Source organism: Meleagris gallopavo, chromosome 4 (genome assembly GCF_905368555.1).
Source record: "Meleagris gallopavo chromosome 4, MGAL_WU_HG_1.1, whole genome shotgun sequence".
Lineage (NCBI taxonomy): Eukaryota > Metazoa > Chordata > Aves > Galliformes > Phasianidae > Meleagris > Meleagris gallopavo.
Window position 1 is genome coordinate 9,726,558 of NC_139407.1, and position 15,923 is coordinate 9,742,480.

Genomic DNA, 15,923 nt, shown 5'->3' on the forward strand with positions numbered 1-15,923 from the left:
GGAACACAGATGCTTCATTTCCCTTGCTTGCTATCAGTGCAGTTATTCAAAACGCAAAAGTTGCAGCCTGCTGCTTCAGCAGAATGGGGAGAAAAGCTCAGGCATCACCACTCTTTACTCCTTCCCATTCTGCAGAGTCAGCACTGACATTTCTTTGGAAGACGCAGACAACACAAGGATACTAATTCATCCCTCAGCTTTATGTGCTTGATTCTGTAAATAGGAGTCCTACTACTGACCACAACGTGCACACGACGCTATCTCAGGGAGACTGCAGAAGTTACACCAGCTGCTGCTATATTTGGGTGCAGATCTGGCTCTAAGTCTTCAAAGCACTCTGCTGTGACTCTCCCTCATAACACAGGCTTCTCAGCCCGGCACGAGGTTTCTTTTGGCCAGCTACACAACAACGTGAGCTAGCACAGTCAGGGAGCTTCGTTAAAGGTAAGCAAACCTCAGCGAGACTGCAAGTGCCAGGAGCTTTGCCTACATTGCCAGTTTTTAGATCCTGTTTACAATGACAAAGGTTATACAGTCACAGCCTGGCTCACTGTTAAAAACAGCATTTTTGTAAGTTTTCCACAATGTGGTGTATGTTTGAGGTGAGGATCTCGGCTTTCCCTTAAAAACAAAAACAATTTGAAAAAGAAAATAGTTGAGCTTTTTTACAACCATAAGTTTTAAACGGATCTTATTTTGGAATATACGACTTTCAGATGTTTGAGATCGACAGTCCTGCCTAACAACAAGTACTATATAATACTTCCACTGTGTTTTATAGCATTTCATGCCACAGGCAGAAAGCCTTTTGCTTAATGAAGCAAAAAGCACATCCCAATCTGCTTTTCAGCCGGAGTGCGAGCGCCCACAGCCAGCAACTGTAGACCTCACTGCCACATTCCTCTCATGTCAGCGAAACGCAATACACCACAGCACGCTGCCTCTTGCCAGACAGACTTTTTCCACTCACTTACATTCCCTGACACACATTCATTTGAGAGGGGCCCAATAAAACGAACTCTTTCTCTAGTCAGTGTTACTTGAAACTTAATTATGCTAAAGAGGGAGGAATATTACCATGTAAAGATGAACTGTCATACATAAAAGTAGTAAAGCCCTTACTTTTCACAAAGTTCATTAAATTATATTTGTTTAGAATTGCAACCAAGCAAGGATGAAAATAACCAACTATTCTGGTGCTTTCAAACAGTAAGACTGCACACTAATGGTTGTCTACTGCCACTGCTACTCCTAATACTGTAAGTGTGTACCTGTACCTGTAGTAGAACTAATAAATAGTCCAAAGGAAAAAGGACAGACTATAGGGTTCTAAAGATTTCATACCGTTGCAAGAGTCCTGGGAAGAACCTAGGCATTCAACAGTGAGTGAAAAAGTGCATTTACAAAATGCACAGGTAAACATGTATGCGTGGGCAATTGAGATTTGAGACATAGCTGAATGACCAAGCAAGGAAGAGGAGCAAACCAATGTATCTGTGATGAGTTTTGTACTCATGGAGGCCTTACTTCTGCCCCACACTGTGCTCCCTCCAAGGAGGCTGCATCTGGCACTCTACAGTGATGTCTCTAGGACATGGGCTGTGCAGCAGAGCTCTTCTAAAATTGCTTTTGCAATTTACCCCAGATGCCACGATTCCCCCTAAGCTCAAAGGGCTGGAAACACTGCAGAACCTTCTGACTAGGCTAAGAGTCCCACAGTCAATCTGCATCCAAGAAATCAACAGAAAAAGAACAAAATGGAAAAATGTTATACTGCTAAAGTTCCTCAGCACTGACTGCAGACAACAGACTTCTTTCCTCTTCTAGACCTTCAGGTAGCTACCTCCTTAGGGGAATAAACAGAAGTATTGATTATCAGATGCCAAATGAGACCTGTCACCAAATGTGTAATTAGGGCTTTAAAAGAAGTGTAACTAAAGGCTGCAATCTCCTGTTCTTGTGGATTAAAAACATGGGCTGCAGCAATAAGCCATTCAGCTGGGAGTCAGCCTCCCTTCTCTCATCTATTATCAGTGTTCTGTGAACTAAATCAGCATACTAAGGAACTTAGCTTTGTCCTGAATGCAATTAAACCATTGCATAGAGCTGTGCAGCTGCCAATGTTTTTTATCATCTTACAGCAGGAATCAGAGAGGAAGAAAAGACTGCTGCTGCGCTACTGACTTAGGTGTAACCTACCTGCCTAGCTTTAAAGCTGAACATTTAACACAAGTCTTCTTTCCCTCCAGGCCTGGATCTTCCATTCTTGATAGTAGATGCCCAGTTTTGAGGAGAAATGAATAATTATTGATTTCTTCGTCTAACAAAATGCTTTGAAAAAGATATCATTTATTATCCAAACTTAGCTGAGAGAAACAGTACAGTGGACAATGGTACTCTATCTAAAACCTAGTTCTGACAATATATACGCAGCAAAAAAAAAAAGAGTTATTTCAGTATTCATTTCACATTTTTCACTACTGTGAAATATCCCCAGTTTCAGAACTTTTATCTTCTGAAGGTAGAACTGAGCCAAAACACAAACTGTTGGGTGATGGTTATGCCTTCAGGAACAAAGATATATCTAAAATTTATGTTGAAACATAAACCTTATTCTAGTTCAGTGCACACTTCTATTTAACAAACATTGCCCCCAGTCAGATGTGACTAGAAACATTTTGTTCTGGAAGAAAATAGAAACATGAACGCCAGTTGGAGCAATGAGGACTTGAAAAAAATATATCCAGGGTCAATAGAGACACTGAAATGGGACCTTCACTAAAACAGATTCTGGTCAGTACAAAGCCACAGAGACCTGCCCAAGCAAGCAATGCTATTCCAATTTTGCTTCCAGTATTAAAACCTGAACACACTATCCATCACATTTGATGTATGACAAGGAGAGAGAAGACATTTCTAGAGCTCTGCATTTTTCTTTGCCCAAGAATGCACATTGTTATTACAGAGCTTATTGCTCCCCCTCAGAGTATCCTTGCCACAGAATCACGTTCCTGCTTATGGCCTTCAAAAAAAGGAGCACAGTCTACGGACTCAGTACATCAAATGGCAACTACTCCACAACCAATCGTATTTCTTTAATTGCTAAGATTCTTAAACACCGATTCTTAAATTTATTCTCAGATTAATCATCCAATATTTTTTATTGGATCATTTTGTAAAATACGTGCAAAATTCCTTCCACATCATCTTGATAAATCATCATACTTTGGAACAGGCCATAACTGCACTACAACACAACTGACTGAAAAAATGCCTATACAATCTCTAATGCAAAAGAAGCAATGGGAATGTGTTTGAGCAGAGAGGGCTATAAAAAAACGTGTTGCTAATGAACTCCTCTATGCAGAGGCTTATAAAATGGATGAAGAAGTCTGTCTGGCTGCAGCTGAGAGCAAAGTAGTGGGGAGGTATTTTTATTGGTATTCCCTGGCATCACAGACAGACTTATCTGCACAGCGAGGGGAAAAAGTACTCGAGCACAGTAGGTCCTCTTGGAAGGAAAGGCAAGAGTCTTTTCCACAGATTACTAGCCAGAGCTCTGCAAATGTACTAATGGCAGCACTGCCTCATTCAGAGGATAGAGCAGCAGCATATGGAACACATTGCAAAGAATACCCAAACATCAGCACACTAGAAAGAACCAAACACTGTGACTTGGCAAGGTTCATTTAAGAAATAAAATCTTTTTGACTGGATCAACCTCAAAGTGGCTGAGAGACATCCTAGGTGGCTCTGAACATGATACAGAACACCAGAGTTCTGTGCAAAGAGCAGAGTTTTGCAAAGCCAACTCGTGTTAGCTTCTTATTCAGTGAAAAGGCAACAATCTGTTTCCCTTAATTTTTCTTCAGGAGATGTATCTTGGGAGAACATACACCATCTTTTTACGGGGGACGGCCAAAGATGTAGCTCCCCATCTTCAAGTATTCTGTAATACAAAGGGTAACATCATTCTGGAGACAAGCTACTGAGATGGAAAGACACGACTGCTCAAGGCATTTACTAACTTTGCGTGCCCAGGTAAGACATCCTAAACCTTAACTTTCAGCTGTAGCATTAACCTGCACGCTGTATACTCCAGGCATGTCTTCTGCTGCATTCAGGTACAGCAGTAAGTAATTAACATTTTGGAAATCATATCCCAGTATTCCAAATCAATAATATAACAATTTTTTTTTTTTTTTTAAAAAAAAAAGAACATGTTATTAGCAACATTAGTAATGCAATCAAATTTCCAAAAGCCTAGATTTGGAACACATTGTACTTCAGTGATAAACTTTGATACCAGTTACCTGAAAAGACATCTTGTCAAAGTTTTAGCAAGATCAATAAACTCATTTTCATAAACAGTAGGGAAAGTGGAAAATACCACCATAAAACACATGGAACAGATAAGCAAGCGCATCTGCAGAAAGCTGAGCGAAAGGGAAAGAACATATACCAGATGTTATTGCTTTGAGACCTAGAGACTTGATTCACTGGAAAAGCAAACTAATTTTTGTTCATTTTACACACACAAACGGACATACTCTATGAATTGGAAGATAAGTCCCTGAAATTCGCAGCATGCAATATAATCATTTTAGGAGTCCACTCTTCGGATGTTTGCCTTCTGCCTGAAGGAGGCTGATTGACATTCTGGGAACTTTTCATCAGCTGTCTTAGCAGGAGCCGTCAGCCCTTTTCCTGATTCAATGAACATGCTTCTGCCAAGTATGACACAAAAAAAACCCCTAGAATTTTTGCTTTTAGTATGCTTTTCTCATTCTCTTTACTCTTATGGGTCATATTCCTGCCCTGGGACCAGCAAGGAAACTCCTTCTGTGGCTTAGTTACTGCATTATCATGTTCTCCCCTCTCTATGACTAGTCTCCTCTTGCTTCTTGGAAACTCAGTAAAAATACAATCAGAAAAATTATCTGAACAGTCGACACAGTCATTACACCAGGGTGTCTGCACAGACCACTATTCCCTTATATCAGCTTGGCCCCACATTTGATTGCCAGACAAAAAACACTGTTTCCTTTACATCCAGACTCTTAACCCTTTACAAGGCCCCTCAAAGCCCTCCCGCTGTCTGGAAGGAGACAGCAGCACTGGGAAGCCACTGCCCATGCCAAAATACAGCTCTGGCTGTGCCTCTGCTCAGGACTGCATGTTCTGGTGTCCACAGCAAGTTTCAGAAGTAAATGTGAATGCATTTCATTCAATGTACAGACTGCTAAAGCTGATTATTATTTGGAAGACATGAAATTATTCATGCAGTTGATTCAAAATCAGAAAACGAGATCTCTCATAAAAAGAGAAAAGCTTCAGAAGTACGGAAGAATGGAAATGCAACAACACGACAGTTTTGATTCTTAAGGATCTTTGGTAAAACTATTAATACTTAAAGATTTTTATTTCTGAAAGATTTAAGCTACTTTTGGTAACATCCTGCCATTTTCTACGCGACTCTAAAAGTTCAAAGAAACATTAAATTACATTTTCCACTTAACATCAAACAAAAAGTCTAATTCAAACCTTCACCAAATTAACTTACAAGACACCTCTTAGGCCCAGACTGAACCAAACTCACTCACACTGCGCAGTCCTGAGTAGCATTAGAACACATGTGCAGGTGTCTTTGATTGTTTTTATTACTCTGAAATTTCTGCACACAGACCTGCTTTCTGACTCAGCTCAATCAGAGACAGGTGTAGCAGCAGCATGACAGAGCCAAGTGACGAGGTCCAGCTCCCTGCCTTAGCTTGCCCTCCTGTCATCTAGCCCTGTCATTCCTCTGGTTGGCCAGGAAGTTAATTTACAGCGGATACATGAAAACTAATTAAAAAAAAAAGTTTGAGAGATTAGCAACTGAATAGGCTGGCTCAGTCATGGGGCTAATAATGCAGCCAACCTCAGGGGAGAATCATAGAATGGTTTGGGTTGGAAGGGACTTTAAAGATCATCCAGTGCTACCCTTCCAGCTATAGGCAGGGACACCATTCTCTAGCCCAGGTTGTTCACAGCCCCATCCAGCCTGGCCTCGAATGCTTCCAGAGAGGGGGCATCCACAACCTCCCTGAGCAACCTGTTCCAGTGCCTCACAGTACGGAATTTCTTCCTAATATCTAGTCTAAATCTACCTCTTCCAATCTAAAGCCATTTCCCCTTTTCTTGTTTCTACCCACCCTCATAAAAAGTCCCTCCCCTGCTTTCCTGTAGGCCTCCTTCAGCTACTGGAAGGCTGCCACAAGGTCCCCCCGGAGCCTTTTCTTCTCCAGGCTGAAAAGTACCAGTCTCTCAGCCTGATCCTGCAGGGGAGATGCTCCAGCCCTCTGATCATCTTTGTGGCCCTCCACTGGACCCACTCCAACACTTCAGTGTCCTTCCTGTGTTGGGGGAGTGCAATACTCCAGATAGCGACTCACAAGATCAGAGTAGAGGGGCAGAATTACCTCCCTCGACCTGCTGGCCATGCTTCTCTTGTTGCAATGCAGGATACATTTGGCCTTCTGGGCTGTGAGCGCACACTGCTGGCTCATGTTGAATCTTTCATCAACCAGGACTCCCAAATCGTTCTCTTCAGGGCTGCTCCCAAGCCATTCTCTGCCCAACCTGTACCTGTGCTTGGAACTGCTTCAACACAGGCACAGGACTTTGCACTTGGCCTTGCTGTACTTGAGGTTGGCATGGGCTCAACTCTCAAGCCTGTCCAGGTCCCTCTAGATGGCATTCCTTCCCTCTAGTGTGTCAACTGCATCACTCAGCTTGGTGTCATCTGCAAACTTGCTGAGGGTGCACTTGATCCCACTGTCCATGTCGCCTACAAAGATGTTAAATAACACCAGCCCCAACACCAATCCCTGAGGAACACAACTCATCACCAATTTCCACTCAGACCCTGAGCTCTTGACCACCACTCTCTGAGTGCGACTATCCACTTCTTATCCAGCAAGTGGTCCATCCATAAAATCCTCTTTTCTCCAATTTGGCGACCAAGATGTCATGCAGGACAGCATCAAACTTTGCATAAGTCCAGGTAGATGACATCTGATGATCTTCCTTTATGCACTGACACTGTAACTCCATCATAAAAGGCCACCAAGTTTGTCAGGCGTGACTTACTCATGGTGAAGCCATGTTGGTTACCACCAACCACCTCATCTTTATTTTCCACGTGCCTTTACAAGGATCTGCTCCATGATATTACGAGGTGACACTGACTAGCCTGTAGTTCCCTGGATCTTCCTTTTTTTTACCTGCTTGAAAATGGGGGTCATGCTTCCCCTTTTCCAGTCGGTTGGAACTTCATTAGACTGCCATGACCTTTCAAAAATGATGGAGAAGCATGCAAAAGAAGAGGAAGGAAGGGAAGGCACTCGCTGCATTCAACATCCATCTCTGCTGCACCATGACATTAAATCTCTGAGCCACCAAGTGTGGCATAGAGGCTGCTTTTGTTTTCTTGGCAGCTGCTAAATGACCAGGGCTCCTTGGTGATGTTGCAAAACAAATAGCATTAAGGTGACAAAGTTAAAAATAATTGTGCTTGATCACGTTAATGGTGTGTAAGGAATATTGCAAGGATTCTTCCAGTAGCCAAGGTGAGAAGTGTGTAACCCCAGCATGTGTTACATGCTCTATGGCCTAGTGGCAGCCTGTCATAACAAAGAGACTTTTACACACGAGAAGTATAATCACACAGTCAAAGTGGGTGTATCACTTTCCATGGGCTATCCTGGTGACTGCTATTGTGACTGACCTTTTTATTTGTATTTTAAAAATCCCTGTCAGCAGTGTGCTTTGCTTCCTGCAAGCCTGAAAGGAGAAGGAAATTACAGGCTGACTCAGACACACAATGCACTGGATTCAACGAACAAGCACCTAATGGAAAGAGAAACTTCAGTTCTGTCCTGTTCTTAGGGAACAGAAGGAAGAAACATCTTTTCACAGTGTGACTTAGAGACATACTGGCCAAATCTCTCACTGCAGTCACACCACAGATGTACCCTGGTAAACCCGAGCACAACACAATGTTAAAGCATAAGGCTGGACATAAACTAGTGGTTTGCAAAACTTTTTTCTTGGTTTATTGTGGCTTCTCCTTGGGAACCTCCTTAGCAGAAGTAGCTGCACAAAACTGTCCTCCTTGTTGGTCCTTCTTGACCTCAGCTGCGCCTGTGGCTGGGGCTGACTGTGGCTCATCATGGCCTGCTGGACCAAGGCCTGGGGGAAACCGCAGCGTATCACTGTGATCTGTGCCAAATGGCCCTGAGATGGCAGGATCCTGCACAGGCACCTAGAGCCATGGCCCACCTACGAATGCCACCTCTGACACTCAGGGGAACAGGAGAAGTATGGCTCAGTGGTTGGAAGAGGCACTCATCAAAGGAGCTACAGGGCTGGGACATCACAGAGGAGCAGCAGAGCCTGGCTAGATCAGTTTATTGCAGCGTTTCTTCAAGGCTGTCACAAGCCTCACTTCTACTTCAGTTATGTAAAAGGTGGCAACTAGCCAGCGAAAATCTGCATGGGGGCAATTAATCCTGAGAACTTGGTGTGAAACGTAGGCTGCTGTGACAAACAAAAAAAAAAAATAAATTTTTTTTTTGCTTAATCACTATGAACTGCTTCCTCAACTACAAGCAGTCACACAGCTGTAAGAGAAAACAACAGCTTGCTTTAAAGCAAACTCCTGCTAATTCCTGAATGAGGGGTTGGATGAGCTCACACCAGCCTGGCTGTTTGCTCGTCATGGCAGCGTGTGCACGATTTCAATTCTGCCTCTTTAAATAGCATGAACCACAAAAGCTCTCAAAAAACCCTAGGTCACTAGCAACCCATCACACTGACGAATCACAGACTGAACTTTCAAGAGCAGTTACAACAAACAAATCTGTGCAAAAGCATCACAAAAATGGCTGTGCATATATTAGAGGATTTAATGAGAAAACAAGCACAAGTAGATGGCTGACAAGCACAACAGTGGTGGAATTACTCAAGTAAAGCATAGGCACATCTTCCTCCTATCTCCCACATGGTCCCACCTTCCTTTCCAACCAACAGTGGGCTCCACCTGGGATCCCTGGACATTTCCAGAGGGTCAACTCCTTAGTCCAGTGCTTGAGTTTTGTGCATGTCACTAGAAATTTCTTTCTCACCTTGTACACTGGCGATGATGATCCTTTGCTGAAATTTCATTCCCTTAACACAGGGATGCCTTCTCATTAAATATAGAAAGAATGCACACAGTAATGTAATTAAAAGAGAAAAAAAACCACACAAGGAAACACAGTACTCATAGAGGTTATGTAATTCTCACACACAGAACAACTTTTAGAAGATGAACATCTACCTTCAGCAGAAAACAGCCTTCCTTTCTTCATGATGCAAGAGAATCACATGTTTGAGAACAGGTCTGGCTCTGCTGCAGCAACAGCTCCAGTGCCTAAAGCATGGCACAGCTGTTGGACTGCTATGCCTGCCAAGTCTGGGCAGATCAGGATGGCATTCAGTGGTCATCCACAGAAGGCTCAGCAGCCTCTGTGCTACCCAAGGGCTGCCCACGAACAGCAGGCACGCACAGAGGCTGGAACAATGTATGTCACACTTCCCCTGCTGCTGCCTTTTCCTCTGACACCTTGTAACAAACCAGTGTCCTGCCTTCCACCAGCCCCACGTTGACTTGCAGGATTTGATTCTCTCTATTCACCCAACATATGGCTCATGCCCCAGCAGAGCTGTTAGACAAATGCCCCCAAAACACTCAGAGAAGCATGCTGCTTCGGCTAAAGATCACTTCTCACGAGTCTATAGAAATAGAGAAAACATCACAGAAACAGCACAAATAGCCAATGAAAGCAAATTCCTGAACTTTACAGGATGGCCCAACCTGATTTGAATCGGACAGCTTAATTACATATTTTTTTATAGGCCACTGTTTATCTATTTACTGTAGTTCGTAAGACAAATATTTATTTCAGAGCAATTCAGCTGTGGAAGAAATCTCTTGTAAAAAAACAGCAACACAGAATCATGGACAGAATCATGGAGCCTCAATCGTACAGCACCTTGTTGACTCCGTAAGCGGTCTACCATTTCACAGTCTCCTTCTTACATTTTTGCAGCCTTCATACACTTCTGAGGCCTCTAGGAGTACTTAAAAACTCTGCAAGAAAGCCTTCATTAATATTCAATATCACAGAACTTCTATATAAGGAAATTTACTCTGAGAACAGTCTAAATTTCATTTCTAGTGCACTGTGTTCACATGCATTCTTGATAGGTACGTAAGTCCTGTCCTCCCTCATGCACACATAGAGAGCACAGTCCTGCCCTTCTCTGAACAGTGAACACTGAAGATGACTCACTACCTACTGCTGGAGCTACCACAAATGTCTCCTTTAAAGTAAGTAAACCAAAAAGAGTGAAGCATTTCAGATTTTTCATCTTTTATGGAGTCTCAGAGACAACATTGTTTTAAAACAATAACAGCAAGAACAGGCAGACAGTGCAAAATTCATGCTTCAGAATAACAATTTATTATTATTATTTTTTTTTAACATGTGGAGTACTTATTTTACTTAAAAAGAAAGCTTCAGGAGATGTGGTCTGGAGGCGACATCCTGGGTAGTAGAACATACTCTGCTATTGTAAGGGCTGCACAATATAATCCCTTTCAGATTTGCTAGAAATTAGTGTAATTCACTGTACGAGCTCCCCAGTCACTTTGTTCATCTCTTTGTCAGCACAGAACCACAGGCAGGTATCAGTTAAAAGCTACAATGCTGAGGTTTCAAAAGAACACTTCATACAACACCAACCTGCAGAGATAATTTTTTTTTTTTTTTTTTTTTTTTTTTTTTTTTACATCCTACAATGACAGATGAGTTCAGCTGCTAAAACCTCTCTCTTAAATCTCACAAACCCATCAAACCTTGCTACACATTTTGCATTCTGGTGTAATTGTACAGTTTTTGAACAGAAATTATTCCACCTCTGATCTTTCCTGCAGCCTACTCAACGGTTTGCTATCGGTAAGATTTTCTGCCTACAGTTGTGGCCATCTCTGCTCTGACTGAACATTGCGTGTTCAGACCCTGGCCACAGATGGAATCCTCCTTATGAAATATGAGTGCAGAACAACAACTGCGAGAAGCATTCATAAAGGAAAAACAGTTTCTTTGAAAATGTTGCAGCATTTGAACAGGTTTGTTTTTTTTCCCATTAAAAAATAAATCATCTGTCAGGCCAGGTCTGCTATGTTTGAATCTTGTGTGATAATATATCTATAAAGATGGCTTATTTTAAGAAGAAGTCAGCATTTACATAAACAAAGTTAAAGATTTCTACTTAATTGATCTCCTCCCTCCTTCCTACTTGTCTCCCTTTCCTCTCCAAAATGAACCTCTATAAACAAGAATTTGGCACAAGCTTAACTTGATCTGTCTTCCTGAGATGTGTTGCCAACTATTTTGTCTCATCGCCCTGAAGCAAGGATGCCAGCATATTTTTGCTCTTTATTTAACTAGCATCTCTTGCTTTCCCAGCTCTCAGTTAACACGAATAACAAAGCTAGTTCCACTTAGCTGCTTACAAAATGCAAGATGTGACACACAAAGCCCAGAGAGAGGCAACCATGACAATCAACAGCAAGGTTAACACGTCACCTAAAGGCCACAAGAGCCAGACATATCAGTCAGAGCACTCAGGTTTCCTCCCACTGGCCAACTGCACTCAAAGGCCTTGGGCTGGCTGGTAGGAAACCTAGTAGGAACATCAATAAGAAGCCAGACTTAGTTTACATAAACCTAGGGCCATTTTGTGTTTCCCTTTGAATAAGCTTACAGTTACAGCCTAGTTTCAAGTGAGCAGCTACTGGCATCACAAAAACCCCTCCAAGCTATTGTTGCACCATGGATTTTTGCTGACATGCTCATGAGAACATGAAAAAGGCCAAGATAGAGATACCAATTTCTAGAGTTTCTTCTTGATAATGGAAGGGTAAGGCCATCTGAAGTTTGACCTATTGCAGCAGTAATTTTACAGGAAAATACGGTCATTAGGACACCATCACCATCATCAAGACCACTCTAACACTCAGCAAGTAAAACTTCATACTGGACAGAGTAATTTTTAAACACTGCTCTCTGCATTAAAAGATTTTGTCTATTTCAATCTCACTGGCGAACGCATACTTCTATTTCACCTTCTTTTGAATTGCAGGTGTTTATGCTCTTCAGAGAGGCAGAAGAGATGAGCACTGGTAGGTACTTGGGAAAGATAAAATATCAATGCCTGGAAGCCAACCACAAAACCTCAGAAAAATGAAAATACCTTTGCGCCAACTCTTCATTATTACTCTTGGGAACTTGACTGCAAAGTCAGAGTCAACATTTCATGACATTAAATTCAGTTTTAACTCCTGCCCTTGCTTTTCCATTCAAAGTCTTCTATGTCAACACTTCTCATTGAGAATGATGGTTCCCAAAAAATATTTAGGCCTTGGGAAGTTTTTTAGTTTTGTTTTAATACTAAAGTTAAAATATCGTTACATTACTTAGGATGGCTTTTAGAAAGTGAATGTAAATTTAAATCTTCTGTTATATTTTCTGTTTTTAAAAGGAAAGTTGACTTGCTTGTTCCAATCATAACAGAGAAAGGAAGAAAGAATTACTGCAAATAAATGAAATTGTTTCCACCATGTGGAATACTCAGCCATTACAGCATTTTAACAAAGCACTTTTGAGTGTGAACAACCAGAAATCAAGTCTTTTCATCACAGCTTTTCTTCAAAATTATTTCCTTTATAGGATATCTTTGGGCTGCAGGCTGCTCAGCACCTGGAAGCATACATTCCATCTCCCAGAGCAGGTTGCAGAGGGACATTTTTCTAAAAGCTTCTACTCTGAGACTACTTTGGCCTTGCAGACAGAGAGTTGTTCATGCATAGAAAGACCATTTGCTGGTGCCATCACCATTTCAACAGCAATTATAAAGTAATAAAGTTCAGTAACGTCTCATCTTCAATATCCCCTGCACAAAGCAAAATCTGAAGGGTAGTCATATGTACAGGACATCACACTTGGAGGCTGTCTAGACAGCGGCAAATATAGCAGAAATTCACCACAGAGATTTCCAGGTGAGTTGTTTTGCACATTAATATGTGCGTTAACATAAGGTTTGATTATTGCCAGAACAGAGCATATGTTCTTGCCTGCTCCTCAAGTGCCTCAGAAATAAGTTAAACAGGAAAAGAACAGACAAAGGTATTGGCACTTGTAAAAGATAATCATAATAAACAGGATGAGTTGAAAGGATATTCCATCATCCATTCCCTGGCCACTTCGGGAGCCCATTAATGCAGCCCTGATGTCACTGTGCACCACACTGAGTACATCCTGAATATGTTCCTCAGGATACTGCCCTTGGCACTTGTTCACAGACTAGCCTAGAGGAATAAGGAGAAAATACCAATGATTGAAAAAAGCACATTAGTAGAACTCTTGCCTGGCTTACTTCTTCATTTGAGTCAGCTTCCAACTCCTTAAGACACTGTGAGAGCACTGAAGAAAATGTACACTCCATCAGGAAGCAATGCAACCAGAACAAGAGAAAAATGCAAGCAGAATCGATGATGACCACAACAAATATGACACTCCTTCCTATGAGCACCTCCAGTAGCTCAGCCTCAAGTTTTCACCCTCTCAAAGGGCCTGCTCTGTCTGCCTGCCTGCTGTTTAGTCTGATTTCACTCTCACTTTCAGATGCTGATTCAAGCTCATTCATTGTATCTCCTATTTGTCTTTGATCCTAAAATGGTCAGAAAGAGATTCAGAATATCTGCAGCACACTGCATCTTAAACAGCACTTCCTGATGATTTCAGTGGAGACTTTTGTGTAAAAACTAATGAGAATAAAAACTCCACAGACATTAGAGATGTGAGACTGAATCCTAAATAATCAAGCAGATTGCACGCACGATGCTGAACCAATCTTAAAGAGAACATTTAGTATTAAGTGATCTGGTCTCTGACTACAGCTCAGATTTGTATTTTACTCTACATTGTTTGCTTTACACACACTGTTGTTCAATGCTTTATCTAGCTGTATGTTTGGGATGGTGAGTATAAAGAAAGATATAAGCTATGTTGAGCCTGATCCCAGTCCTCAGATCCCCTTTTCCCCTGTTCACATTTAATGCACAGCCAGAGCAATTGGAAATGGTATTTCTGGGGACAATTCCACGTGCCATGATAGCTTTTACAATGGCAGTTTTCCTTTCTGAGTTTCACCACAACGTGATAAATCTCTTATGTCTTTCATATTCAGCAGCCATATACAGCAGCTTGTATACAATTGAAACACCATGCTTACTTTGCCTATTTGTTTATTTTGATTTCTGGACAAAACAGACAGCTGCACAGGGTCTCACTGTACTTCTGAGATAGTGTGCTTGCTTTTGGCAATAGTGTTGAGAAAACTGGCTTATATGGCCCTCTTTTCTCTCGCTCTCCAAATTTCTTTCTTCCTGTTTACTGGCACAACTACTTCTGCATCAAGGAACTGATCCAAGTGGAAAAAAAAAAAAACAAAAAATCAGCTGGCTTCTGGGTTGGGCACACAAGATAGCTGCGTAACAGAAGGGCAGCACGGAGGCAGGAATAAGTAATCTGTGACAGAGAGGCAAGGTGGTAACTGCCACAGCATTGGCACGCAGAGACAGACATACTGAAGGAGAGTATTTTCTCCCCAGCCTCCCCAACCTTGGCTGCAGGGATGCCACAGAACTGTTATTGCAACAATCTAAAAATGTGTTACCCCAGCATTTCACAGACCTGATGAGATGTTGATTTTTCTTACAATTATATTTAAACTGTTAGGTAAAGACTGTCAGGCTCTTTCAGAACCAAAGTCTGGGCCAGGTCCTTCCTCTGCCACTTGCCCTTGGTTTCTGTAGGAGGGAAGCACAAGTCTGAGTGGCAGAGATGAGGACACAACTATATGTACCTACCCTGCACCTTGATTGTGCTACAGGGACAGCTTAGCGTGTCTGTGGGGAAGAAGAGCAATATGGGAACCAACAGTTTTAGCTCTATACAGAATGCCAATGTACATAACAGATGTGAAATCAAACAAAAAAACCCCCAGACTTTAAATTTGTTCCTTGTTTCACAGCATTCTTTGAACAACTCTTTCTGCTGTTTGCTCTGCTGAAACACTTCGCACTTCGCAACTCAACATATGGAAAAGCAGTTTTGGAACTGGAAAACTTCATATTCACGCATATAGCCTGGCACGAGTTTCTGAGGTATTTGTAACAATCCAGGGCACATTTTTAATGCCAGTTAAGCCTAAATTGGTGACCCTTTCAAACCGCCAATGCTATGTTGGCAGTGGTGTGAGTCTCAAAACATACCTAGGACCTCAGCTCACTGGAATTTTCAGTCCATGGTAACTATTCAGTGCAACATCCGCACAAGCTTTTAATAGAGCCACCAGGACTTATGTCATACTCCAGGCACACGGGGCCCAATCTGCTCAGCCTTTAACTAGGTCCCATCAGTATTCTGTCTCAAGGACTGTGCTAAGTGCTAATGCAAGTGTTAATAACTTTCAGTATTAACTAGTGGCTAGGGAATTTTTCCACCTTTTCCTCCCCCTTTACATCTGCTTAAAAAAACCTCTAATAATAGCAACGAAGAACAGTCAAGTGGTTGCAAGACAACAGCAGATCAGATTCTTACCATGCACTTTCATCCTCTTCCAAAGACTGATTATTCTTCAGAACGACATTTTAGATATACACAGATCAAAATAATTACTTGAGAAGTTATATTAATAGATTTAATGAAGAGCTATCAAAGAGACTTGAAGGTGTCCTAACAGTCATGATGAGCTTTATGCTGTCAGGGTTT

General features: G+C 41.9%; 1 protein-coding gene and 1 long non-coding RNA gene across 2 annotated transcripts in view; one reads left to right on the forward strand and one right to left on the reverse strand.

The window, feature by feature from the left end:
• The window catches only part of RNF150 (ring finger protein 150), a 119,443-nt gene that overhangs the window by 9,478 nt on the left and 94,042 nt on the right, over positions 1 to 15,923 (reverse strand). The window lies entirely within an intron of this gene.
• On the forward strand, positions 307 to 8,110 carry LOC104910532 (uncharacterized). The gene is made up of 3 exons (XR_793159.4): positions 307 to 444; positions 3,873 to 4,041; positions 7,801 to 8,110. It is a non-coding gene; the product is annotated as an uncharacterized LOC104910532 (long non-coding RNA).